Source organism: Triticum urartu, chromosome 6A, assembly GCF_056163025.1.
Source record: "Triticum urartu cultivar PI428250 chromosome 6A, HENAU_Tu73, whole genome shotgun sequence".
Classification (NCBI taxonomy): Eukaryota; Viridiplantae; Streptophyta; class Magnoliopsida; order Poales; family Poaceae; genus Triticum; species Triticum urartu.
This window is the reverse complement of record NC_141878.1, coordinates 329,793,993-329,805,392: the sequence shown is the minus strand read 5'-3', so window position 1 is coordinate 329,805,392 and position 11,400 is coordinate 329,793,993.

Sequence of the window (11,400 nt, the reverse complement as noted above, 5' to 3'; positions counted from 1 at the left end):
GGGCCCTCTCGAGCTTTGGCTGCAGCACGCCGACTATGAAGCCCCAGCGACTGGAGTGGAGGTTGAAGCCGTTGCCTCCGGGAGGATCTTCATGACCCGAGGCTGGGGTGAGGTCGCCCGAGTCTACCGCGCATACGGCGCCCTCGGCATCCACTTCGAGTATGATGGAGCCTCCATGCTGTTCTTCAAGGTCTTCGACGAGTAAGGCCACCGCTTGGAATGCTGCCCTGAAGGGGGTCACCGGGAGGGCTCAGCGGCTTGCGCCGGGACTGCCGCTGGACTCGCCCACAGCTCCTCCAGCGACCGTGGTGACTCCTGGTGGTCCAGCGACTCTCCCTAGCTCGCCGAGTCTCCGGAGACGAGCGATTACAGCTACGTGCCCCCGAGCTCTCGCCGGGCCCGGAGCAAGGCCACCGCATTCGGCCGCCGCCATCACTGATCTGGATGGGGCTGGCACCGGCCTCCCGTGGCCCACTATTGATGATGGTGTCGGCGATGTCCAGCGCGTGTAGATAGAGCTCCTAGGAATTCTCTTCCTTTTGTTCCCTACGAGGAATTGAAACGGACCCCGCAGGGGTGTGTAAAGCGTCTGTAATGTCTTTTGTTGATATTATCCTTATTGTGCAAATTTGCGAGCGCATGTCCTACTGAGACTCTGTCTCCCCTTTCCAATCCTATGGCAGCTTGGTGCTCTACGCTGATAGGTCCCGGTCTCCAGGTAGGCTGCGGCCGTCGCTGGTATGCCAGGTCGCGGTGCCGTGGTCAAGGCCAGGGCATGAGCAGCCCGAGGTCCAGTAAGAGCTCCTGAGACGCGATGCTCCAGAGGTCCCCTTTAGTGCTCAAGTAGCTACCTGAGGATGGGAAAGGGTGGCGACGTTGCCACAGCAGGGCAGCGACAGGGCGAGAATGTTATGTCGTAGCTCTGGGTCGGTCCAGGTACAAGACTTATCTTTGGAGTTCCGGAGCCGGTTTCTCGTGCCGCACCAGACTTGGGTGTCGGTCGCTGCCGGGTAGCTAGGTTAGGCCCATGCGGGTCTCCCCCTCTTCTCCATGCTCTTCCGGGTGCTCTACGTCCTCAGGTCCCGGCCCTCGAGCGAGCTCAGCCACCGCTGGTATGCCAGGTCGCGATGCCATGGTCAAGGCCAGGGGTGAGGGCTAGAGAGCCAGTAGGAGCTCCTGAGTCGCGATGCTCAGGAGCCCCCCTTTTAATGCGCAATCAAATTGCATGGGAGAAGAGAGAGGGTCCGCGGTACTGCCTGTTGTAGTCCTCAGGAAGTTTCTGCAGGTTAGCGCGAGGAGGCGCGCAGATCGCCATGGTGATTGCTGGTCCGGCCCTGGCATGTAGGAGGGGACTCCCTACTACGGAGAGCCACACAGGGCGTGTACAGCCCCGCCCTGACACGTGGCTTGCACGGCAAGGCTAGACGAGGTGTATTTGGGCACTCGTGAGCCAGCGCGGGACTCACGAGGCCCTACCTCAAGGCGGGTTGCGCCTGGTCTTGGTTCTTGATGGTTGTGGCGTTCCTGCGAGATGGTTAGAGGACCTGCGCCGAGTGGATTTCCTGAGGCTATCGTGCGAGAGGCCAAGCACCAACGACTCCAGGAGGTGACGTGAACGGGGCCGGCCCACCAGAAAGAGCTCAGTCTTGGGTTTATTGACGCTGCAGGGACGGGCCCGAGCACAGACGCCGTGCCTAGCCTTCTTATGCGAAGAATCCTGAAGAAAGACCATCGGTGCACGGCTCCCTTAGTGGGTGACAATCAAGAAGGTGATAACCGTAGATAGATTATGCATAAAAACAAAGTAGCTTAAGTAAATGCGAGGACGATACATGCAACTGGGTTGGACCCGAGCGGCCTGGGGTTGATGCAGCCAGAGGGGCGCTCCCAGCAGAGTGAACTGAAGATGCAAGCAGATACATGCCGCAGGGACGGATCCACAAGGCCTGGGGATGATGCAGCCCATTGGGCGGTCCTAGCTGAAATGAACTCGGAAAGATGTCACCTGGTTTGGTTTCCGAAGGAGTGTCGAGGTAGCTGAAGACACATAGCGAAGAAGCCACTTCTCACGAGAGGCTCAGGTGGCCTCCGTAGGACCATCTCCATCTCCGCCAGGACCGCGTGGTGTATGGTCTCCTGACCTGCCAGGCTGCTCCGCAGATTGCGCTGGAAGGCGGCAGCCACGCTCGGGAGGCCGAACGGCACGCGAACGTACCTGTGAGGGGGGCCATCACATCAGCCAGCACACGAAGGCCAGAAGCGCTCCTAAGATGCGGCCCTGTTGAGCCCTCGGATGTCGATGCAGATGCGCAGCTCACCACCCTCGCTTGGGTGGGGAGCAACGCCAGGTGGGCGGTGGTCGCCGCGTATTGCGCTTGCTTCCCGAAGCTCCTGAGATGCCTTGGTGATGAACTCCTGAACACCGGGCGCTCCTCGCTCGGTGTCCTCCTGAGCAAAATGTGTCGCAAAGCACGCCTCCATGTGGTGCCCGAGCGCCTCCCTCATGATGTTGGCCAGGTCCGAGGCCCTTGAGCCCTAGCCGAGGATGGTGCCGGACGCTCCTCCCTATGCGAGGGAGGGAGGCGCCCCAGGCGCTGGCACAGATCCTGAAGTGGCGCTGCTAGAGGTGCCGCTCCCTTGAGGCCCAGGGCGGTGCAGCTACTTCTTCTTCTTGGGGTTGGCCACAGGAGGGTGCTGCGCACCCGTGCCATCCGGATCTTCGACCGATGCAGCTTGGAAGGCGCACTCGAGGAAGCACACCGCGTCTCTTTCTTTGCAAGGGACCGTGATGATTCTGCCGCCTCCCGGCATCTTGAGGACATTGTAGCCATGGTGGGTGACTGCCATGAATTTGGCCAGTGCTGGGTATCCAAGGATGACATTGTACGGCATGTGGATGTGGGTGACATCGAACTCGACGAGCTCGGTGTGGTAGTTGTCGCACTGACTGAAGGTGACAGGGAGTCGAACTTGCCCTATCGGGGTGGTGGAGCCGTCTGTCACTCCTGAGAAAGGCTTGGTGGGATGGAGCTGATCGTATGGTACTTGGAGGCTGTCGAACATCTCGACGGACAGGACACTGAGTCCTGCGCCGCCGTCGATGAGGGTCTTGGTGACTTGGACATTGCTGATGACGGGTGAACAGAGCACCGGGAGGATGCTAGTGGTTGCCACGCATCTGAGCTGGTCCCCCAAGCTAAAGGTGATTGCGTACTTGGACCACCTCAGCGGGCGCGTAGCCTCGAGCTTGGGGAGGGCTACATTCACTTCTCGGGAGAACTGCTTGAAGATGCGATGGGAGCCTGGGGCCTGAGCGCCACCCAAGATGCAGGCGATGGCACGCGGCTCCTGGAAGCCCCCACCACCTTCGTCCTGTTGGTGGTCGTCGTTCCTTCTTGGCAGCGGCAACTGAGGGAGGCCAGGGTTGCCCTGAGGATGATCCTCACGAGGTTGGTCCCTCCAGGCGCCCTCACGAGGTTGGTCCTGCCAACGATCCTCGCCAGGCTGGTCATGCCACTCTTGGTGGGGCCCTTGGTCGTGCCAACGTCCTGCACCGCGTCCACCTCCTCGGCAGTAGCCCTGGTCATTGCGCTCGGGGTGTCGACCGAAGAGCCCATCTCGAATGGCCCTAAGCTCTTGACAATCCTTGGTGTTGTGCGGGCGTACATTGTGGAAGGCGCAGAACGTGTGGCCGCCCTTGGACGACTCGGGAAGATCTCGGCCACGTTTGGTGTCTGGTTCTGCCGCGAGTACGACCATTCCTTTGCACTTCACGTCCTTGACCTTGTCCTTCTTCTCCTCTGGATCTGCAGTAGGGAGCTCGAGGAGGGAGAGACGCCCCTCCTCAGCCCTTGCACACTTGGTTGCTATATTTGACAGCTCTAAGGTCGTGCACAACTCCTCATGGATGGCAAGCTCCTCCTTCATCTTCACGTTGCGGACGCCATCGGAGAACGCTGAGATGATGGCCTTGTCCGTCACCTTCAGGATCTTGATACGTGTGCTGTTGAAGCATTGGATGTACTTCTGCAGGGTTTCTCCTGGTTGTTGTTTGATGCGGCGCAGGTCACCCGCGACCGGGGGGCTGTCGCGAGTGCCCTGGAAGTTTGTGATGAAGTGGTTGCGCATCTCCTCCCAGGAGGAAATCGAGCCTGGGGGCAGGTTCAGGAGCCATGAGCGGGCGCCGTCCTTGAGAGCCATGGGAAACCAGTTCGCCATGACCTTTTCGTCGCTGTTGGACGCTTCGATGCTCAACTCATAGAGCTGCAGAAACTCCGCAGGGTCGGGGTGTCGTCGTAGCGAGGAGGTAGATCTGGCTTGAACTTGCCCGGCCAGACGATGCTACGCAACTCAGGAGTGAAGGCGCGGCAGCCCGCCGTGGCCACCGGGGCCCGTCGAGGAGGCGTTGCTTGACCTTGGCGTCCTTGCACTGCCACGACAAGTGGCACATGGCCCTGCCGCAGCAAGAGATCCTGACGTGGTGGTGCTGGAAGCGGTGGAGCATCTTCTTGCGGACGAGGAACCTCCTGGCAACTTCTTCCTTCATGCGCGGGCGCACGACGCGGAGGATCATGCCACTGGGCCGCACATCTTGGAGCGAGGACACCGTCTTGACATGGGGGAGGCTGAGGCGCTCCATGATCTGCACGCCTCGGCGCGAGGGCGCCGTCTTGGTGCTGAGGGGCGGAGGCGCTCCATGAGCCACGTCGCCCGTAGCTGGGGGCGGGCGAGGCAGCGAGAGGGATGGTGCAGGAGAGCCCCCCGCAGCGCTGAGGAGCTCGGCGATTCGGTCCAACCAGTCCTCATAGAGGTCGTCGACCGGGCAGTAGCGCAGGAGCTCGCGTGCCATAAGTAGCGCGGCCTACGCGTCCGTGGGGGCGCGGCTAGCGTGAGACGATGAGACGCCCGGAGTCAGCGACGGGGTGGTGGTGCGACCGTCCCGCCGCACAAAGTGGTGCGGTGAAGAGGCTTGCTGCTCGTTTGTCGCCGGGCCGGTGGGGGCATTGGCGGCGGGTGATGGAGAAGATGGGGCGGTCCGCCGACAAGGGCTGTCTGAGCGACATGGGTGGCGAGAGGGGCCCGGGGCTCAGTGCGGGCCCAGCGAGCGTCGGCCATGAACTTGGCGGAGTGGTGAAGCATGGATCGACAAAGAGGAAAGCTTCGGCGCACCCCTACCTGGCGCGCCAAATGTCGGATTTTGGGTTCCGGCAAAACCCTTGAGGTTCTAACACTGGGGTGCGCACAAAGATCTCTCCCCCTCTCTAGCTCGCACACTCTATGATCTCACAGCCTAGCTTGGCGAACCCAAAGAACATGAGACACAAGATTTATACTGGTTCGGGCCACCGTTGTGGTGTAATACCCTACTCCAGTGTGGTGTGGTGGATTGCCTCTTGGGCTGAGGATGAAGAGTTATAGAGGAAGAACAGCCTCTCGAGGAGAGGTGTTCTTGAGCTCGGTGAGCTTGTCTGATGGCCTTGGTGGAATGGATCTAGTCCAAGATGAGATGTGTTCGTCTCTTGATGAGCCGATCCCCGACTACAGTGGTGGCTAGCCCTATTTATAGAGGCCCGGGTCCTCTGCCCAAATATTGAGTGGGAAGGGATCCCACAACGGCCAAATTCGAAGGAAGACAACTAGTACAAGATATCTTGACAAAAGTAGTCTTCGCCTGCCAAAGGCTCTGGTGGTGACGCCGTCTTGGGCTCCACGGTGACCTCCGTCCTGTTGGTCTTGGTCTTTTTGCACCGATATGGAAACCTTTGCCTGATGCCTTGGGACTCCTCATCTGTGCTTGCCCCTTTAGCACCAAAGAGGAAACAAGGACAATGCACGCGCTGGCGCCCGCCTAGCTCCAGTCGTCATGGCTTGCGTCATAGAAACCTCATGAGGTGCCCCTCGCCTTGATCTCTCCACCCCTCGCGAGCCAGCCTGGTGAGGCCGCCCCTGAGGAGGTCTTGCGTCGTCCGCCTACCGTGGGTCTTGAATGTTTGCTGGTGAAGATGGGTCGTACAGGGCCGCTGGTGGAGCGATGATGCGGTCCGCAGGAAGGCAAGTCTGGGGACCCCCATTCCCAGAATGCCGACTAATATGACATCCAACTTACAGAAATCTTACCATCAAATTCATATGTGGACATTATACTGCTAACACATGCATGCGTTGCAATTACTACGTACATGATACAGTAGTAAACACTCATTATCTAGTAGTACTAGTACCTACACTACTACTACTATGAGGCCATCCAACCGTGTCCCGGCAGAAGACCGCGGACACCGATTATTTGTTCATATTTAAATTTGTTTTCACACAACAAAATATCCAAGAAAACAACACATGGCAAAATTTCACAGCGAATGAGGGATGTGAATGTGCTGGGAGGGGTGAGGTTGAAAGGGGTTGTTTGGATCTTGCCCGGCGTAGCCAAAATATTAGCGACCCTTTTGCCCACCCGTGCCTTTCCCACCGATGAACGAGGTAGAGCTCGGGCACTCATGCATCCTCTAGCGCACGCGTTGGAGACGAGCTCGCACGAGTTGTGCTTTTTTTTGCCCACCTCGCCGCCCGAGCCGGCCGCGGACCGACCGGCGATCCGCAAATTATGCCATCCAGGCATAGCTGCGCACATTCTGACAGCAACTCAGCCAACCAGACGAAATTCATGCAAACACTGTGATATTTCATATAAATAATGACGAAATTCATATAAAATACCATATTTTCATATAAACATGATATATTGTGTTACATTTAAATCAACTAAGCAGTGCTACTCCTAAACAGCACATGTATAATAATACCTAGCCTAAATGGTCGCCCGTGAATCCATTTGTCGGCAACGAAAGGATCCGGCAAGACACCTGTTGTGTACGTCGGCGTCGTTTGGGCGGTGGCCTTCAAGTGACCCAAGTAGAGGTGGACTCCCATGTTCTCCTTCTCCTCGATGATGGCGGCGGACACGGAGGTGCTGGCCAACGACTTGTCGCTCTTCACACACCCGGCTTCTGTCTCTGCTTGCATGGCACGGCCGCAGGCATGGAGTCTCGGCCACTGATGACCCACAAGTATAGGGGATCTATCGTAGTCCTTCCGATAAGTAAGAGTGTCGAACCCAACGAGGAGCAGAAGGAAATGACAAGCGGTTTTCAGTAAGGTATTCTCTGCAAGCACTAAAATTATCAGTAATAGATAGTTTGTGATAAGGTATTTTGTAACGGGCAACAAGTAATAAAAGTAAATAAGGTGCAGCAAGATGGCCCAATCCTTTTTGTAGCAAAGTACAAGCCTGGACAAACTCTTATATAAAGGAAAACGCTCCCGAGGAGACATGGGAATTATCGGCAAGCTAGTTTTCATCACGCTCATATGATTCGTGTTCGGTACTTTGATAATTTGATATGTTGGTGGACCAGTGCTTGGGTACTGCCCTTCTTTGGACAAGCATCCCACTTATGATGAACCCCTCTTGCAAGCATCCGCAACTACAAAAGAAGTATTAAGGTAAACCTAACATAGCATGAAACATATGGATCCAAATCAGCCCCTTACGAAGCAATGCATAAACTAGGGTTTAAGCTTCTGTCACTCTAGCAACCCATCATCTACTTATTACTTCCCATTGCCTTCCCTTAGGCCCAAACAAAAGGTGAAGTGTCATGTAGTCGATGTTCACATGAGACCACTACAGGAAATACAACATACATCTCATCAAAATATCAAACGGATACCAAATTCACATGACTACTTATAGCAAGACTTCTCCCATGTCCTCCGGAACTAACGTAACTACTCACAAACCATATTCATTTTCATAATCAGAGGGGTATTAATATGCATAAAGGATATGAACAGAGGATCTTCCACCAAATAAACCAAGTAGTATCAACTACAAGGAGTAATCAACACTACTAGCAACCCATAGGTACCAATCTGAGGTTTTGAGACAAAGATTGGATACAAGAGATGAACTAGGGTTTGAGATGAGATGGTACTGGTGAAGATGTTGATGGAGATTGACCCCCTCCCGATGAGAGGATCGATGGTGATGACGATGGTGATGATTTCCACCTCCTGGAGGGATGTTTCCCCGGCAGAATAACTTCGCCGGAGCCCTAGATTGGTTTCGCCAAGGTTTCGCCTCGTGGCGGTAGAGTTTTGTCCCGAGAGCTTGCTTATGATTTTTTTCAGGTCGAAAGACTTCATATAGCCAAAGATGGGCATTGGAGGCCTGCCAGGGGGCCCACGAGGCAGGGGCGGGCCCAGGGGGTAGGGCGAGCCCCCACCCTCATGCATGGTGGGTGGCCCACCTTTGGTGGTTCCATTTCCCAATATTTTTTATATATTTTGAAACTGACTTCCGTGGAGTTTCAGGACTTTTGGAGCTGTGCAGAATAGGTCTCTAATATTTGCTCCTTTTCCAGCCCAGAATTCCATCTGTCGGCATTCTCCCTCTTCATGTAAACCTTGTAAAATAAGAGAGAATAGGCATAAGTATTTGGACATAATGTATAATAACAGCTCATAATGTAATAAATATCGATATAAAAACATGATGCAAAATGGACTTATCAACTCCCCCAAGCTTAGACCTTGCTTGTCCTGAAGCGAAAGCTGATATCGAAAAATATGTCCACATGTTTAGAGATAGAGGTGTCGATAAAATAAAATACGGACATGAAGGCATCATGATCATTCTTATAACAGCAACATAAATATATATTGTCATATGATTTCTTATGCTAAAGTAACAATTCATTCACCATTTCAAGTATGAATCAGAAACTTCATTGAAAACTAACAAACTATAATCTCAGTCATTGAAGCAATTGCAATTTATCATTGCATCAGAAATAGTCAATATAAGAGCTATTCAGCAAGTCCACATACTCAACTATCATTTAGTATTTCACAATTGCTAACACTCACGCAATACTTATGGGTATGAAATTTTAATCGGACATAGAGAAAGATAGGGGCTTATAGTTTTGCCTCCCAACCTTTTACCTCAAGGGTAATGTCAACAATAATAGTTCACGAAAACTCACATCCAATTAGCTATATATATCAGGATCTTTCCAACACACAGTGCTTGTCAAAGGATAAAATGTAAAAACGAAAGGTGAAGATCACCATGACTCTTGTATGAAGTATAAGCCAAGAATAAAAGATAGGCCCTTCGTAGAGGGAAGCAGAGGTTGTCATGTGTTTTTATGGTTGGATGCATGAAATCTTAATGCAAAAGAACGTCACTTTATATTGCCACTTGTGATATGGACCTTTATTATGCAGTCCGTCGCTTTTATTTCTTCCACTTCACAAGATCATATAAAGCTTATTTTCTCCACGCTAATAAATCATACATATTTAGAGAGCAATTTTTATTGCTTGAAACAATGACAACTTACTTGAAGGATCTTACTCAATCCATAGGTAGATATGGTGGACTCTCATGGCAAAACTAGGTTTAAGGACATTTGGAAGCACAAGTAGTATCTCTACTTGGTGCAAATAATTTGGCTAGCATGAGGGGGAAAAGCAAGCTCAAAATGTTGGATGATCCATGACAATATAATTTATTTCAGATGTAAGAAAACATAACCCATTACATTGTCTTCCTTGTCCAACATCAACTTTTTAGCATGTCATATTTTAATGAGTTATCACAATCATAAAAGATGTCCAAGATAATATATTTATATGTGAAAACCTCTCTTTCTTTATTAATTCCTATTAATTGCAACGATGACCAAAACAATGTTTGTCAACTCTCAACAACTTTTATTCATCATACTCTTTATATGTGAAATCATTACTTTCCGTAAAATCAATATGATCTCCTTATTTCTTTTTATTCTTACTTTTATTCCCTCAAGATCATAGCAAGATAGCCCTTGACTCCAAACTAATCTTTATTATATATGGCTCAAGGACTTGATTACATAGAAGGATCATAAAGCAAAAACTCAAGACTAAATCATACTAAAACTTTATTCGACTAGATCAAGATATTACCAAAAGGATCGAACTAGTAAAATCACTACTAGGAAAAGGGCTACTAATGGCGCACCAGTTTTGCCTACTAATGGCGCATCACTGGTGCGCCATTAGTATCACGCCACTAGTATTTTTTACTAATGGCGCACCACTGGTGCGCCATTAGTATAGGCCACAGTGCGCCATTAGTATAGGCCACTGGTATGCCATTAGTATTTTTGAATTTTGAAGGCGGGAAAATAGTAGTGGCGCACCGTCTAACCCCACCGTGTGCCATTCCTATTTTTGAATTTTGAATTTGGATCTGGATCGTGATTTTTTTGCCCATTTTTTGCTCCTTTTTTTGCTCGTTTTTTGGCACGATATTATTTCAAACTTTGTTCCTGTTATTGGATCTTGTACGTTCTTTTGCCGTGTTCTTTTGCCGGAGAGGAGTTCGCCGGAGAGGAGGAGGAGGAGGTCACCGAAGAGGCGCTCGCCTACATCGCCGGAGAGGAGGAGGAGGAGTTCGCCAGAGAGGAGGAGGTCGCCGGAGAGGAGTTCACTGGAGCATCGGAGAGGAGGAAGGAGAAACCATGAGGGGATGGGAGGAGAGGAGGGAGGAGGAGCTCACCGGAGAGGAGGGAGGAGGAGCTCACCGGAGAGGAGGGAGGAGAAACCGTGAGGGGAGGGGAGGAGAGGAGGGAGGAGGAGGTCACCGGAGAGGAGGAGGAGGTCGCCGGAGAGGAGGAGGAGGAGGTTGCCGGAGAGGAGGAGGGTAGTATGGTGGAGGAGAGAAGGGAAGATGGAGTGGAGGAGAGGAGGAGATGGAGTGGAGGAGAGGTGGAGTGGAGGAGAAGAATGAAGAGGTAAGGAGGAGAGGACCACACCCAGCCATATATACAGCATAGTAATGGCGCACCGCGGGCAGGTGCGCCATTACTAACTTTTCGAGTAGATGATTTTTCATATAAAAAACTTTTTCATCCGAGTTCGTACGCAAAAGTTATGCCCATTTTACAAATTCTTGAGAGATTTCGCAAATAAAGTCGAAATTCGTATTTGTAAATTTTCACAACAACTAGACCACATATCACATGGGAAACTTATTTTCTTTTATTTTTTTGACATTTCCATCATTTTTTTATTTTTTTTAAACTGAAAAGGCGGTCCACGGGGGGGGGGGGGGGTGCATTCGGTGGAAGTGATCGCCAAGTTACTAATGGCGCACCGTGGCATGGTGCGCCATTACTAGTTCAACTAGTAATGGCGCACCACTCCCACGGTGCGCCATTAGTAGTTTTGAAAAAAAAAATTACTAATGGCGCACCAACACATGGTGCGCCATTAGTATATAGTAATGGCGCACCACATGTCTGGTGCGCCATTAGTGTCAATTCCATCTATAGCCCTTTTCCTAGTAGT